This window comes from Gorilla gorilla, chromosome 15, assembly GCF_029281585.2.
Source record: "Gorilla gorilla gorilla isolate KB3781 chromosome 15, NHGRI_mGorGor1-v2.1_pri, whole genome shotgun sequence".
Taxonomy (NCBI): domain Eukaryota; kingdom Metazoa; phylum Chordata; class Mammalia; order Primates; family Hominidae; genus Gorilla; species Gorilla gorilla.
This window is the reverse complement of record NC_073239.2, coordinates 35,378,466-35,392,476: the sequence shown is the minus strand read 5'-3', so window position 1 is coordinate 35,392,476 and position 14,011 is coordinate 35,378,466.

The following is a 14,011-nucleotide window of genomic DNA, read 5'->3' as shown; positions in this document are numbered from 1 at the left end:
CTAAGGGACAGAGCAAGACTCCGTCTCGAAAACTAAAAAAAAAAAAAAAAAAAAAAAAAAATCCTTGTCCACAAAGCTTTAAAACTGGGAGAGATAGCTGGGCGCGGTGGCTCACGCCCATAATCCCAACACTTTGGGAGGCCGAGGCAGGAAGATCACGAGGTCAGGAGACGGAGACCATCCTGGCCAACATAGTGAAACCCTGTCCCTACTAAAAATACAAAAATTAGCTGGATATGGTGGCGCATGCCTGTAATCCCAGCTACTTGGGAGGCTGAGGCACGAGAATCGCTTGAACCTAGGAGGCGGAGGTTGCAGTGAGCCGAGATTGCACCACTGCACTCCAGCCTGGCAACAGAGTGGAAAAAAAAAAAAAAAGAAGGAAAGATAAAGTCTGGATTATGACATCCATTCGTGGTTTTGAAATCAAGTAGTATTTGCTTCTGAGTATTATTGACTACCCTTATATTAAATATTAATAGTAAAAATAAAAATTTACTGAGCAGATACCATGTGTAAAGCACTTTTCTAAGTGTTTCACATGAATTAGCTCATTTGATAATTTTATTATCCCCATTTTAAAGATGTAGAAATGAAAGCACAGAAAGGTTAAGTAATTTGCCTAAGGTCACACAACTAGTTTTTGGTGGTGCAAGATTCTGACACTATAGCTAGACACTCGGAAGCCTGTAATCCCAGCTACTCAGGAGGCTGAGGCAGGAGGATCCCTGGAGACCAGGATTTAGCTACCAGCAGCGAGACCGTGTCTCAAAAAGAGAGAATAAAAAAAGATTCTAATGCTAGGAGGTCTAGTTCTAGAGGGTATGCAAATAACCATTACACTATTATTAATAATGTAATGTATGCCAAGGTGGGAAAATCCTACCCATTCACTCAACAATATTTGTTAAACGTACTATGTAATTAGCTGATGCTACAAGAACATAGAAGTAAACAAAACAGACATGGCCCTGCCCTTCAGAACAGAATCAAATATTAAATGGATAATTACTCAATTAATTGTTTATACTAAATTGTGAGTGCTACTGAAAATAAGTAAGAAGGTGCTATGAGACCTATATAACAGAGACTTCAAGCCCCTTCAGAAGATATTTGAAAATAAGTGACTTTATTTTAAAAACATCCTCCAGCTTGGGCAACATCTCTTAAATTTTTTCTTTTTTTTTTTTTTGAGACAGAGTATCTCTCAGTTGCCAGGCTGGAGTGCAGTGGCACGATCTCGGCTCACTGCAGCTTCCACCTCCCAGGTTGAAGCGATTCTCCTGCCTCAGCCTCCCAAGTAGCTGGGACTATAGGCTTGTGCCATCATGCCCAGCTAATTTTTGTATTTTTAGTAGAGATGGGGTTTCACCATGTTGGCCAAGCGGTCTCAAACTCCTGACCTCGTGGTATGCCCACCTCGGCCTCCCAAAGTGCTGGGGTTATAGGCGTGAGCCACCACGCCCGGCCAAAATATTTTTTTTTAATGAAAAATAGTGGGGCACGGTAGTGGGTGCCTGTAGTCGCAGCCACTCAGGAGGCTGAGGCAGGAGAATCCCTTGACCCCCAGAGTTCCTGGCAGTATGCTATGATTGTGTCTGTGAGCAGCCACTGCACTCCAGCCTCAACAACATAGTGAGACCTCATTTCTGAAAAAAGGAACAAATAAACTTCTAATTTCTTTCTTGTTTCTTCAATTTCTCTTTTCACTTTCTACTTAATGTTTTTCTCCTACTTTTCCTTTGTCTTCTTTGTTCCTCTGCTAATTTTCATCTCAGCAGTGACCTAAATCTGGCTTCCTGTAGGTTAAGCCTTCTTTAACGTATTTGCCATCTGTTCTCATTCCGGCTCTGAAGCACAGGATTTTATCCTCTGGTAATTTTTCATTAAGCTAATCTTTGTACAACTTACAAAATGCTTTTTTAGTTGACAAAAGTCACATTTCATTGTCAGTGCTTTTTTACTGTTATGGTACAAACTGAGCTCTTGAGCAAATCTAAATGGTATAAAAATACTGTGTGAACTATCTGGCCCACATTTTCAAATATAAAATTTATCCAGGGTCTTTTCCTTTTTTTTTTTTTTTGAGAGGGAGTCTCCCTCTGTAGCCCAGGCTGGAGTGCAGAGGTGCGATCTGGGCTCACTGCAGCCTCCCTCTCCCAGGTTCAAGTGGTTCTCCTGCCTCAGCCTCCAGATGCTGGAAATACAGGAGTGTGCCACCACGCTCAGCTAATTTTTGTATTTTTTTTCTTTTTTTGAGACGGAGTCTCGCTCTGTCGCCCAGGCTGGAGTGCAGTGGCACGATCTCGGCTCACTGCAAGCTCCACCACCCGGGTTCACACCATTCTCCTGCCTCAGCCTCCCGAGTAGCTGGGACTACAGGCGCCTGCCACCGCGCCCGGCTAATTTTTTGTATTTTTAGTAGAGACGGGGTTTCACGGTGTTAGCCACGATGGTCTCGATCTCCTGACCTTGTAATCCACCCGTCTCGGCTCCCAAAGTGCTGGGATTACAGGCGTGAGCCACTGCGCCTGGCCTGTATTTTTAGTAGAGACGGGGTTTCGCCATGTTGTCCCGGCTGGTCTCGAACTCCTGACCTCAAGTGATCCACCCGCCTCTGCCTCCCAAACTGTTGGGATTACAGGAGTGAGCCACTGCACCTGGCTTGTTTGTTTTTTTTTTTGTTTTTGAGATGGAGTCTTGCCCTGTCGCCAGGCTGGAGTGCAGTGGTGCCATCTCCACACACTGCAACCTCTGACTCCCTGGTGCAAGCTAATCTACTTCCTCAGTCTCCTGAGTAGCTGGGATTATAGGCAGGCACCACCAAGCCCAGCTAATTTTTGTATTTTTAGTAGAGACGGGGTTTCACCATGTTGGCCAGGATGGTCTTAATCTCCTGACATCGTGGTCCACTCGCCTCAGCCTCCCAAAGTGCTGGGATTACAGGAGTGAGCCACCGCACCCGGCCTTTTTTTTTTTTTTAACAGGGTCTCGCTCTGTTGCCCAGGCTGGACTGCAGTGGCGCCATCTCGGCTCACCGCACCCTCCACTGCCCGGATCCAATCCATCTTCCCACCTCACCCTCCCGGATAGCTGGGATTACAAGTATGCGCCACCACGTCTGGCTAATTTTTTTGTATTTTTAGTAAGACAGATTCTGCCATGTTGGTCAGGCTGGTCTTGAATTCCTGGCCTCAAGTCATTGGCCGCCTTAACCTCCCAAAGTGCTGGGATTACAGACACGAGCCACCATGTCAGGCCTCAGGGGACCTTTGTATTTTAACTTTTTTTTTTTTTTTTGAGCTGGAGTCTCGCTTCGTTGCCCAGGCTGGAGTGCAGTGGCAAGATCTCGGTTCACTGCAACCTCCACCTCCAGGGTTCTAGCGATTCTCCTGCTTCAGCCTCCCAGGTAGCTGGGACTACAGGCACGAGACACCACACCCGGCTAATTTTTGTATTTTTAGTAGAGACAGAGTTTCGCCATGTTGTCCATGCTGCTCTGGAACGCTTGATTTCGAGTGATCCTCTGGCCTTGGCCTCCCAAGGTGCTGGGGTTACAGGTGTGAGCCACCACACCTGGCCCAGGGGTCTTTTGTTGTTGTTGTTGTTGTTGAGACAGAGTCTCTGTCTCCAGGCTGGAGTGCAGTGGTGCAATCTCAGCTCACTGCAACCTTCACCTCTCCGGTTCTAGTGATTCTCTGCCTCAGCCTCCCAGGTAGCTAGGTCTACAGGCGTGCGCCACCACACCCAGCTAATTTTTTATTTTTTATTTTTTTTTAATAGTAGGGACGGGGTTTCCCCATGTTGGCCAGGATGGTCTCCATCCCTTGATCCTCATGATCCACCCGCCTCGACCTCCCAGCCCCGGGGCCTTTTTAAACACAATCTTGGAGACTTCTCTTGATGTGTGAGGAACTTTTCCAATAGAATCACTCTTATCTTCTATTACTACCTACCCAGAACTTCACCTCCATAATACTGCCTTCTTGTCTTCTCAATTTATGTTCAGATATCTAAAGCCTCAGAGCGTACTCCTCTGCTCACTTCCTCATTGTCCGAAGAAACTTAACTACCATTCTCTTCTGGGGAGTGGTAAAAATAGCATAGTAGGGGTCAAAGAATGGTAAATTTTGGGAATGTGAAGAAATGCTGAATTAAGCACAATCATATCACAAAGAAAGGTAAATCATATAGTGGCACTCATTTGAACAAGTCCCACATCTTCTACCTGAGTCCTTAAAAAGAGAAGAAAGCTTTATTAAGCTCATGTGAGGAAAGCTTTATAATAATGAAATAGAATGTTAGTTTGCAAATTTTTTAAAATTTTTACTTATTTGTTTTTGAGACAGAGTCTTGCTCTGTTACCCAGGCTGGAGTGCAGTGGCATGATCTCAGCTCACTGCAACCTCCACCTCCTGCGTTCAAGTGATTCTCCTGCCTCTGCCTCCAGAGTAGATGGGATCACAGTCACGCACCACCACACCCAGCTAATTTTTTGTTTTCTATTTGAGATGGAGTCTCGCTCTGTAACCCTGGCTGGAGTGCTGTGGTGCGATCTCGGCTCACTGCAAGCTCTGCCTCCCAGGTTCACGCCATTCTCCTGCCTCAGCCTCCTGAGTAGCTGGGACTACAGGCACCCGCCACCACCCCCAGCTAATTTTTTGTATTTTTTAGTAGAGATGGGGTTTCACTGTGTTAGCCAGGCTGGTCTTGAACTCCTGACCTCAGGTGATCTGCCAGCCTTGGCCTCCCAAAGTGCTGGCAATAAAGGCGTGAGCCACCGTGCCTGGCCACTAGCTACATTTTAAGGGCCCCATAACCACATGTGCCTAGTGGCTACCATTTTGACATCAAGTACTCATACATAAAACTATCTTCCTTCCTCTTACCTTTTATGCTGTTAAATAATTTCTTAAATATGTTTCAAAATACTTACGCTTAAATAGACATATACTACAACCAAAACAGAAAACACTCAAAATTTTAATATTCTTTTTTTTTTTTTTTTTTGAGACGAAGTTTTGCTCTTGTTGCCTAGGCTGGAGTGCAATGGCGCCATCTTGGCTCACCGCAACCTCCGCCTCCCGGGTTCAAGCGATTCTCCCGCTTCAGCCTTCAGAGTAGGTGGAATTACAGGCATGCGCCACCACGCCCAGCTAATTTTTTTGTATTTTTTTTTAGTAGAGACGGTGTTTCTCCGTGTTGGTCAGTCTGGTCTCGAACTCAGACATCAGGTGATCCGCCCACCTTGGCCTCCCAAAGTGCTGGGATTACAGGTGTGAGCCATTGCGCCCGGCAAAAATTTGATATTCTTAACACATCAAGGACTCAAAAGACATACACAATGATAAATATTTTTAAAGTTCAAGGTACATAGTAATCAAAGAAATGCAAATTAAAAGGACATGAATTCTTTTTTTGTTTTTTTTGAGATAGAGTCTTGCTCTGTCGCCAGGCTGGAGTGCAGTCACGCGATCGTGGCTCACTGCAACCTCCACCTCCCGGGTTCAAGTGATTCTCGTACCTCAGCCTCCCAAGCAGCTGGAACTACAGGCTTACACCACCATGCCCAGCTAATTTTTGTATTTTTAGTAGAGACGAGGTTTCACCATGTTGTCCAGGATGTGCTCAATCTTTTTTTTTTTTTTTTTTTTTTTTTTGTGAGACGGAGTCTCGCTCTGTGGCCCAGGCTGGAGTGCAGTGGTGTGAGCTCGGCTCACTGCAAGCTCCGCCTCCCGGGTTCACGCCATTCTCCTGCCTCAGCCTCCCAAGTAGCTGGGACTACAGGCACCCGCCACCGTGCCCAGCTAATTTTTTTTTTGTATTTTTAGTAGAGACGGGGTTTCACCGTGTTAACCAGGATGGTCTCGATCTCCTGACCTCGTGATCCACCCGCCTGGGCCTCCCAAAGTGCAGGGATTACAGACGTGAGCCACTGTGCCCGGCCATGAATTCATATTTTTGTCTATGAAATAGATGTTTGAAAAAAAGATGTTCTTAATGTTAACATGCAAATACATGGATGCAGCTGATAGGAGTGTAAGCTGGTAGATCCTTTCAGAAGGTTAGTCAGACAGTTGGCAAACAAGTACTGAAGACCATAAAAATGTGAATTCTCTTTAACTCAGCAATTCTACTTCTAGTAATGCATCTTAGAAAAATAATTATGGATGTAAGTAAAGATTTTAATGTGATATAGTTATAATGGCAAAAAATGAACAATCTAAGTGCTCATCAGTAGGGCATTAGTTAAATAAATTATATGTTTATAGAATAGAATATTAAGCAGCCATTAAAATTATGTAATAAAATAACATTTAATGATATTTTTAAAATGTCCATTGTTTATGGTGTACTGGTTATTGAAAACTAAAGAGATTTTAAAAATAAATCATCTGGAGTAATCGAACCCTTGTAAACAAAAAGTAGAATGGTGGTTACCAGGGTCCGGAGGGAGGGGGAAATAGAGACTTATTATTTAGTTTGTATAGAGTTTCAGTTTTGCAAGATGAAAAAGTTCTGGAGATTGGATGCAAAACAGTGAAAATATATGTAACACTACTGAAATGTACACTTAAAAATAAGTAAGATAGCATATTTTATGTTATGTGTACTTTACCACAATTATGAAATTTTTTTTCTTTTTTCTTATTTTTTTGAGACAAGGTCTCTGTCACCCAGGCTGTAATGCGGTGATTCGATCTTGGCTCACTGCAGCCTCAACCTCCTGAGCTCAAGCAGTTCTCCCACTTCAGTATCCTAAGCAGCTGGGATTACAGGCGGGCACCACCATGCCTGGCTAATTTTTGTATTTTAAGTAGAAACAGAGTTTTTCTGTGTTGCCCAGGCTGATCTCGAACCCCTGGGCTCAAGCGATCCACCTGCCTCAGCCTCCCAAAGTGTTAGGATTACAGGCATGACCCACCGCACCTGGCCTAATTATGATAAATTTAAAATACATTTTTAAAAATAAAATAATCTCATTTTTATTATAAATATTATGTATGCTTATATGCATACACATACCAAATGATAATGGTAGTTATATCTATATAGTAGGATTACAAATACATTTCATTTTTTTCTGTATCTACTGTGAACATGTATTACTTTTGTAATCAGAATGTTATAAAATAATATACCCAACTCTTTTTTGATGACTGAAATTTTTTTTTTTTTTTTTGAGACGGAGTCTCTCCCTGTCGCCCAGGCTGGAGTGCAGTGGTGCGATCTTGGCTCACTGCAAGCTCTGCCTCCCAGGTTCACGCCATTCTCCTGCCTCAGCCTCCTGAATAGCTGGGATTACAGGCGCCCGCCAGTACGCCCAGCTAATTTTTTTGTATTTTTAGTAGAGATGGGGTTTCACCGTGTTAGCCAGGGTGGTCTTGATCTCCCGACCTTGTCATTCGCCCACCTCGGCCTCCCAAAGTGCAGGGATTATAGGCGTGAGCCACCGCACCTGACCTGAAATTTCTGTTTTTTTTTTTTTGAGACAGAGTTCTGCTCTGTCACCCAGGCTGGAGTGCAGTGGCGCAATCTCGGCTCACTGCAACCTCCGCCTCCCCGGTTCAAGTGATTCTCCTGCTTCAGCCTCCAGAGTAGCTGGGATTACAGGCACTCACAACCACGCGCAGCTAGTTGTTTTTGTATCTTTAGTAGGGACAGGGTTTCACCATGTTGGCCAGGCTGGTTTCAAACTCCTGACCTTAGGTGATACACCCACTTCGGCCTCCCAAAGTGCTGGGATTACAGGTGTGAGCCACCAAGCCTGGCCAATGACTGAAATTTCTTTTTGTTTTTTTTGAGATGGAGTTTTGCTCTTGTTGCCCAGGCTGGAGTGCAATGGTGCAGTCTCGGCTCACTGCAACCTCCGCCTCCGGGGTTCAAGTGATTCTCACTGCCTCAGCCTGGTGAGTAGCTGGGATTACAGGTGCCTGCCACCACGCCCAGCTAATGTTTGTACTTTTAGTAGAGATGGGATTTCACCATGTTGGTCAGGCTGGTCTCGAATTCTTGACCTCAGGCGATCCACCCACCTCAGCCTCCCAAAGTGCTGGGATTGCAGGCGTGAGCCACCGTGCCCGGCCTGAAATTTCTTTAACACAGAACAAAGCCTTACTGTCTACATTGAGAAGTACATTAAGCCTAGTGGAAAAAGTATCACATAAATTCACTCCAAGATGTAATGAGAATGTTAAGGGAAACTGGTTGCCTGAAAGAGGTAGGAGGAGATGTTTTAAAAATTAACAAAAGTCAGCTGGGAATGGTGGCTCACACCTGTAATACCAGCACTTTGGGAGGCTAAGGCGGGTGAATCACCTGAGGTCAGGAGGTCAAGACCAGCCAGGCCAACATAGTGAAACCTCATCTCTACTAAAAATACAAAAAATTAGCTGGGTGTGGTGGCGGGTGCCCGTAATCCCAGCCACTAGGGAGACTGAGGCAGGAGAATCGCTTGAACCCGGGAGGCAGAGGTTGCAGTGAGCCAAGATTGTGCCATTGCACACCAGCCTGGGCAACAAGAGCGAAACTCCGTCTCAAAAAAAAAAAAAAAAAAATTAACAAAAGTCAGAGGTTCAGAAAAGAGAACACGATTATCAAACACAAACTTGGCTTACTTCAAAATTAATTTTGTCCTGCACTGTCTCTGGCTAGAGCATCTTAAAAAAGGACAGAAAATCCCAGATTTATCAAGAAATAGCTTGGGCAAGAAGCAACCTTAAGTGCATAAAAGCCCAGCTTTTAAATTTTGTAAATCTGTCATTTAAACCTGGTAAAATATTATATTGAATTTTCCTCTTTTCACTGGGAAATGTATGTGTCCTGGATACTTTCTCTACTTCCTAATTGTCTCCCTAGCTTTATTTTATTTTATTTTATTATTTCATGTGATTTAGAGGAAGTCACATGGGGCCCATTAACTATGTGTTCATCCTCCTGGAAATCCCCGAACCTCATGCCAATAACCAGAATGGAGCTTTCTCAATGCACCCATTCAGTGCATTAAAAAGAGGATTTAGGCCAGTCGTGGTGGCTCAGGCCTGTAATCCCAGCACTTTGGGAGGCCAAGGTAGGTGGATCACCTGAGGTCGGGAGTTCGAGACCAGCCTGACCAACATGGAGAAACCTTGTCTCTAGTAAAAATACAAAATTAGCTGGGCGTGGTGGCGCATGCCTGTAATCCCAGCTATTCAGGAGGCTGAGGCAGGAGAATCGCTTGAACCCGGGAGGCAGAGGTTGCAGTGAGCCGAGATCACACCATTGCACTCCTGCCTAGGTAACAAGAGCAAAACTCCATCTCAAAATAAATAAATGAATAAAGAGGATTTTATGTAACAATTGAGACCGTGTTCCACTTAATATATAATATGAATGCAGTGACCAGCCATGCAGAATTTTTAAGAACATTTAATTTTCTTATATCAAATCCTATTGCTTCATAATTACATCCCAAAGTTTGGTTTCGAAACGGTGGTCACAGTGAAATGGAAGATATACATTCTCTTACTCGAAAGCACTGGCACATGTGGACTGAGTAGGCATGTTGATCCCACCAATGGTGCAGTGTTTGTTCTCTTCAAAGGGATTTCAGGGCTCCAGAACAACTCCCACTGTTGTTGCCCTTCAGATAAAGATTTAAAGAATATCGGCCGGGCACGGTGGCTCAAGCCTGTAATCCCAGCACTTTGGGAGGCCGAGGCGGGCAGATCACCTGAGGTCAGGAGTTCGAGACCAGGCTCAACATTGAGAAACTCTGTCTCTACTAAAAATACAAAGTGAGCTGGCTGTGGTGGTGCATGCCTGTAATCCCAGCTACTCGGGAGGCTGAGGCAGGAGAATTGCTTGAACCTGGGAGGCAGAGGTTGCAGTGAGCCGAGATCGCGCCATTGCACTCCAGCCTGGGCAACAAGAGTGAAACTCTGTCTCAAAATAAATACATAAATAAATAAAAGATTTAAAGATCGTCCTCTGAATACCAACAAATTTCTTTTAATCTCAAATCCCGCAAATGTGTTCTCAGCTTTAGTTTTAGTTGAGAAGTGGATCTGTTAAGGACCCTTTAAGCTGCTCTTTCTCCAAGTCAAACATGCATAGAGAAAAAGCACAGCCTTCACACACTCTGATCTACAAAGAGTTAACATCTTAAAAGCTAAACAGAACTGGATTAGCTCCTCTTTTAACAAGCCAGAAGGACAAGCTTATTGGAACCTAGAGTACTAAAGGACACCAGAACATTGAGAGAAAAGAATTAGCGACAGCTATCTGGAGCAAGCAAGAACTGTAAGTTTCTATCTGATGCATATTTATAGTTTCCTATGTCTTCCCTAGGGGTCTTTTTGAGAAGAATGAAATAAGTTTATTCATTTCCTTTTTTTTTTTTTTTTTTTTTTTTGAGACAGAGTCTTACTCTGTCGCCCAGGCTGGAGTGCACTGGCACTATCTCTGCTCATTGCAACCTCTGCCTCCCAGGTTCAAGTGATTCTCCTGCCTCAGCCTCCTGAGTACCTGGGACTACAGGCACGCACCACCATGCCCGGCTAATTTTTTTGTATTTTAGTAGAGACAGGGTTTCACTATGTTGGCCAGGATGGTCTCGATCTCCTGACCTCGTGATCAGCCCGCCTCAGCCTCCCATAGTGCTGGGATTACAGGCGTGAGCCACCACGCCGGCTGGAAGTTTCTTCAGTCTTTCATCCTGTTGAGTTCAAAACAATTGATAAACCCTTTTAGAATCTACATTCCACTTTTTTTTTTTTTTTTGAGACGGAGTCTCGCTCTGTCTCCCAGGCTGGAGTGCAGTGGTGCAATCTTGGCTCACTGCAAGCTCCGCCTCCCAGGTTCACACCATTCTCCTGCCTCAGCCTCCCGAGTAGCTGGGACTACAGGCGCGTGCCACCACACCCGGCTAATTTTTTGTATTTTGTAGTAGAGATGGGGTTTCACCATGTTAGCCAGGATGGTCTTGATCTCCTGACCTTGTGATCCACCCATCTCGGCCTCCCAAAGTGCTGGGATTACAGGCGTGAGCCACTGCGCCCGGCCTACATTCCACTTTTTTATTCCTGAGAAATTAAATCTGGCCACTGGATGTTCAACACGCCTTCACTGACAGTCTCAACTAGCTTTTCTTCTCTGGCATTCCAATAAACTCCATTTCATTCTTAGAGCTTCTCTGACTTCAGTTTTAATGATACTTTTCAATTGCTCCATAGTGCCATATAGCATTGGTGGTGTGTCAGTGTGCTCTGGGCTCAGATATTAAGAACAACAGCATCCCTTCTACTACAGCTCCATTTTTGCAAATGGCTTCAGGTCCAGAAGACCAAGCTTATGATGCAGTCACCTTTCCTTTTTCTTCACATTACTTTTCTACAGTAGGAATCTAGGAAGGTGGGTGACTAAGTAAACCTGTAGATGCTACTCTATTTATTTTATTTATTATTTTTTTTTGAGACGCTGTCTCACACTGTCGCCCAGGCTGGAGTGCAATGGTGTAATCTTGGCTCACTGCAATCTCCGCCTCCTGTGCTCAAGCGATTCTCCTGCCTCAGCCTCCAGAGCAGCTGGGACTACTGGCATGCGCCACTACACCCAGCTAATTTTTGCATTTTTAGTAGAAATTGGGTTTCGCCATGTTAGCCAGGCTGGTCTCAAACTCCTGACCTTGTGATCTGCCCGCCTCGGCCTCCCAAAGTGCTGGGATTACAGGCATGAGCCACTGTGCCCAGCCCCTATATATGGTACTTCAAATGGAGATTTACTTGTAAACTAAATGCAGATTTACTTTTTTTTTTTTTTAGACAGAGTCTCACTCTGCTTTGCCCAGGCTGGAGTGCAGTGGCACCAGGCTGGAGTGCAGTGGCACGATCTCTGCTCACTGCATCCTCCGCCTCCCGGGTTCAAACTATTCTCCTGCTTTAGACTCCTGAGTAACTGGGATCACTCTGTGGTGGCACATGTCACCGCGCCCAGCAAATTTTTGTATGTTTAGTAGAGACAGGGTTTCACCATGTTGGCCAAGCTGGTCTTGAACTCCTGACCTCAGATGATTTGCCCGCCTCAGCCTCCCAAAGTACTGCGAATACAGGCGTGAACCACTGCTCCCAGCTGAGACATAAATTTTGGAGACAAAACTGGAAAAGACTGGAATCAAGAACAGAATGCTTTAAGAACTTTTTGACTCGCTTCAGCCCCTCAGTGTCATTCTCTCTCTTGTTCGTTCATTCTACTTTTCATACATTCAGTGTTGATTTATTGAGTACCTGCTATGTGCCAATAACTGTTCGGGTACTGCATCTATAGAGGTAAACAAGATAAACCATTTTTCTGCCTTCGAAGTCACTATGTTTTAGTGACAGGGGACAGACAATAAACTAGTATAAATAAATGAAGGTAGTTTCTGTGTATAGTAAATGTCACAAGGGAAATAAACAGGGTGAGGTGACAGAGTATAAGACTGGTAAGAGAAGGGGAAGTGCTCAGTTCAGCTACCAAAGTCAGAGAAAGGCCTCCTGGCAAATGAAAAGATGCTTGAGAGACCAAAGGATCGGATGGAGTCAGCCAAATAAAGAGCAAGAAAGAGGCCAGGTGCAGTGGCTCAAGCCTGTAATCCCAGCACTTTGGGAGGCCAAGGCAGGCAGATCACAAGATCAGGAGATCAAGACCATCTTGGCTAACATGGTGAGACCCCGTCTCTACTAAAAACACAAACAATTAGCCGGGCATGGTGGCACGTGCCTGTAGTCCCAGCTACTCAGGAGGCTGAGGCAGGAGAATCACTTGAACTCGGGAGATGGAGGTTACAGTGAGCTGAGATCGTGCCACTGCACTCCAGCCTGGGTGACAGAGTGAGACTCCATCTCCAAAAAAAAAAAAAGAGCAAGAAAGAGCTTGATGGTTGGGAGAGCAAAGAGAAGGCAAGTGGTGAGGAGTGTTGTGAGCTAGAGGAAGGAAGGTAAAAGGTATGATTGGAGGAGTAAGAAGGGGATCAGATGAGGTTGGGCTTTACAGGCCCTGGAAAAAAGTGTAAATTTTACTTTAAGTGTAATGAAAAGCCATTTGGAGACTTTTGGCAAGGAAATGTTATGAACTGGGTTGTTTTATACAGGTCACTCTGGGTGTTTCAGGCAGAAATAAGGGAGGGTGGGAGAGGAAAATGGGGAGAGCGTTAAAAAATGTGGTAGTTGAGGAAAGAGACACAGATCACTTGAATTTTAGTGGTGGAGACAGGCTAATATATGTTGTTTTTGTCTGTGTTTGTTTTTTAGACAGAGTTTTGCTCTTGTTGCCCAGGCTGCAGTGCAATGGCACAATTTCAGCTCACTGCAACCTCCGCCTTCCAGGTTCAAGCAATTCTTCTGCCTCAGCCTCCTGAGTAGCTGCGATTAAAGGCACCCGCCACCACACCCGGCTAATTTTTTGTATTTTTAGTGGAGACAGGGTTTCACCATGTTGGCCAGGCTGGTCTTGAACTCCTGACCTCGGGTGATCCGCCCGCCTCAACCTCCCAAAGTGCCGGGGTTACAGGCACGAGCCACTGCACCTGGCTGATACATGTTTTAAAGGAAGAACCTGGAGAACATGCTAATGGGTGAGGGAAAGGGAGGAATCAAGGCTGCAGTATTGGTAGGACGGTAGTGGCATTTATGGACCTAGGGAAAGACTGGGAAAAGATGAGACTGGTAAGATAAATCAAAATTCCTGTTTGGGAAAAGTGAATTTGAGATATCTAGTAGCCATGCCAAGAGAAATGTTTTAAAAAATAAGAAATTGGGGTGGCTGCGGTCTGATGCCTGTAATCCCAGCACTTTGGGAGGCTGAGGCAGGCAGATCACCTGAGGCCAGGAGTTCAAGACCAGCCTGAGCAACACAGTGAAACCCCATCTCTACTAAAATTACAAATATTAGCCAGGCATGGTGGCACATGCCTGTAATCTCAGCTACTTGGGAGGCTGAGGCAGGAGAATTGCTTGAACCCAGCAGGTGGAGGTTGTGGTGAGCTGAGATTACA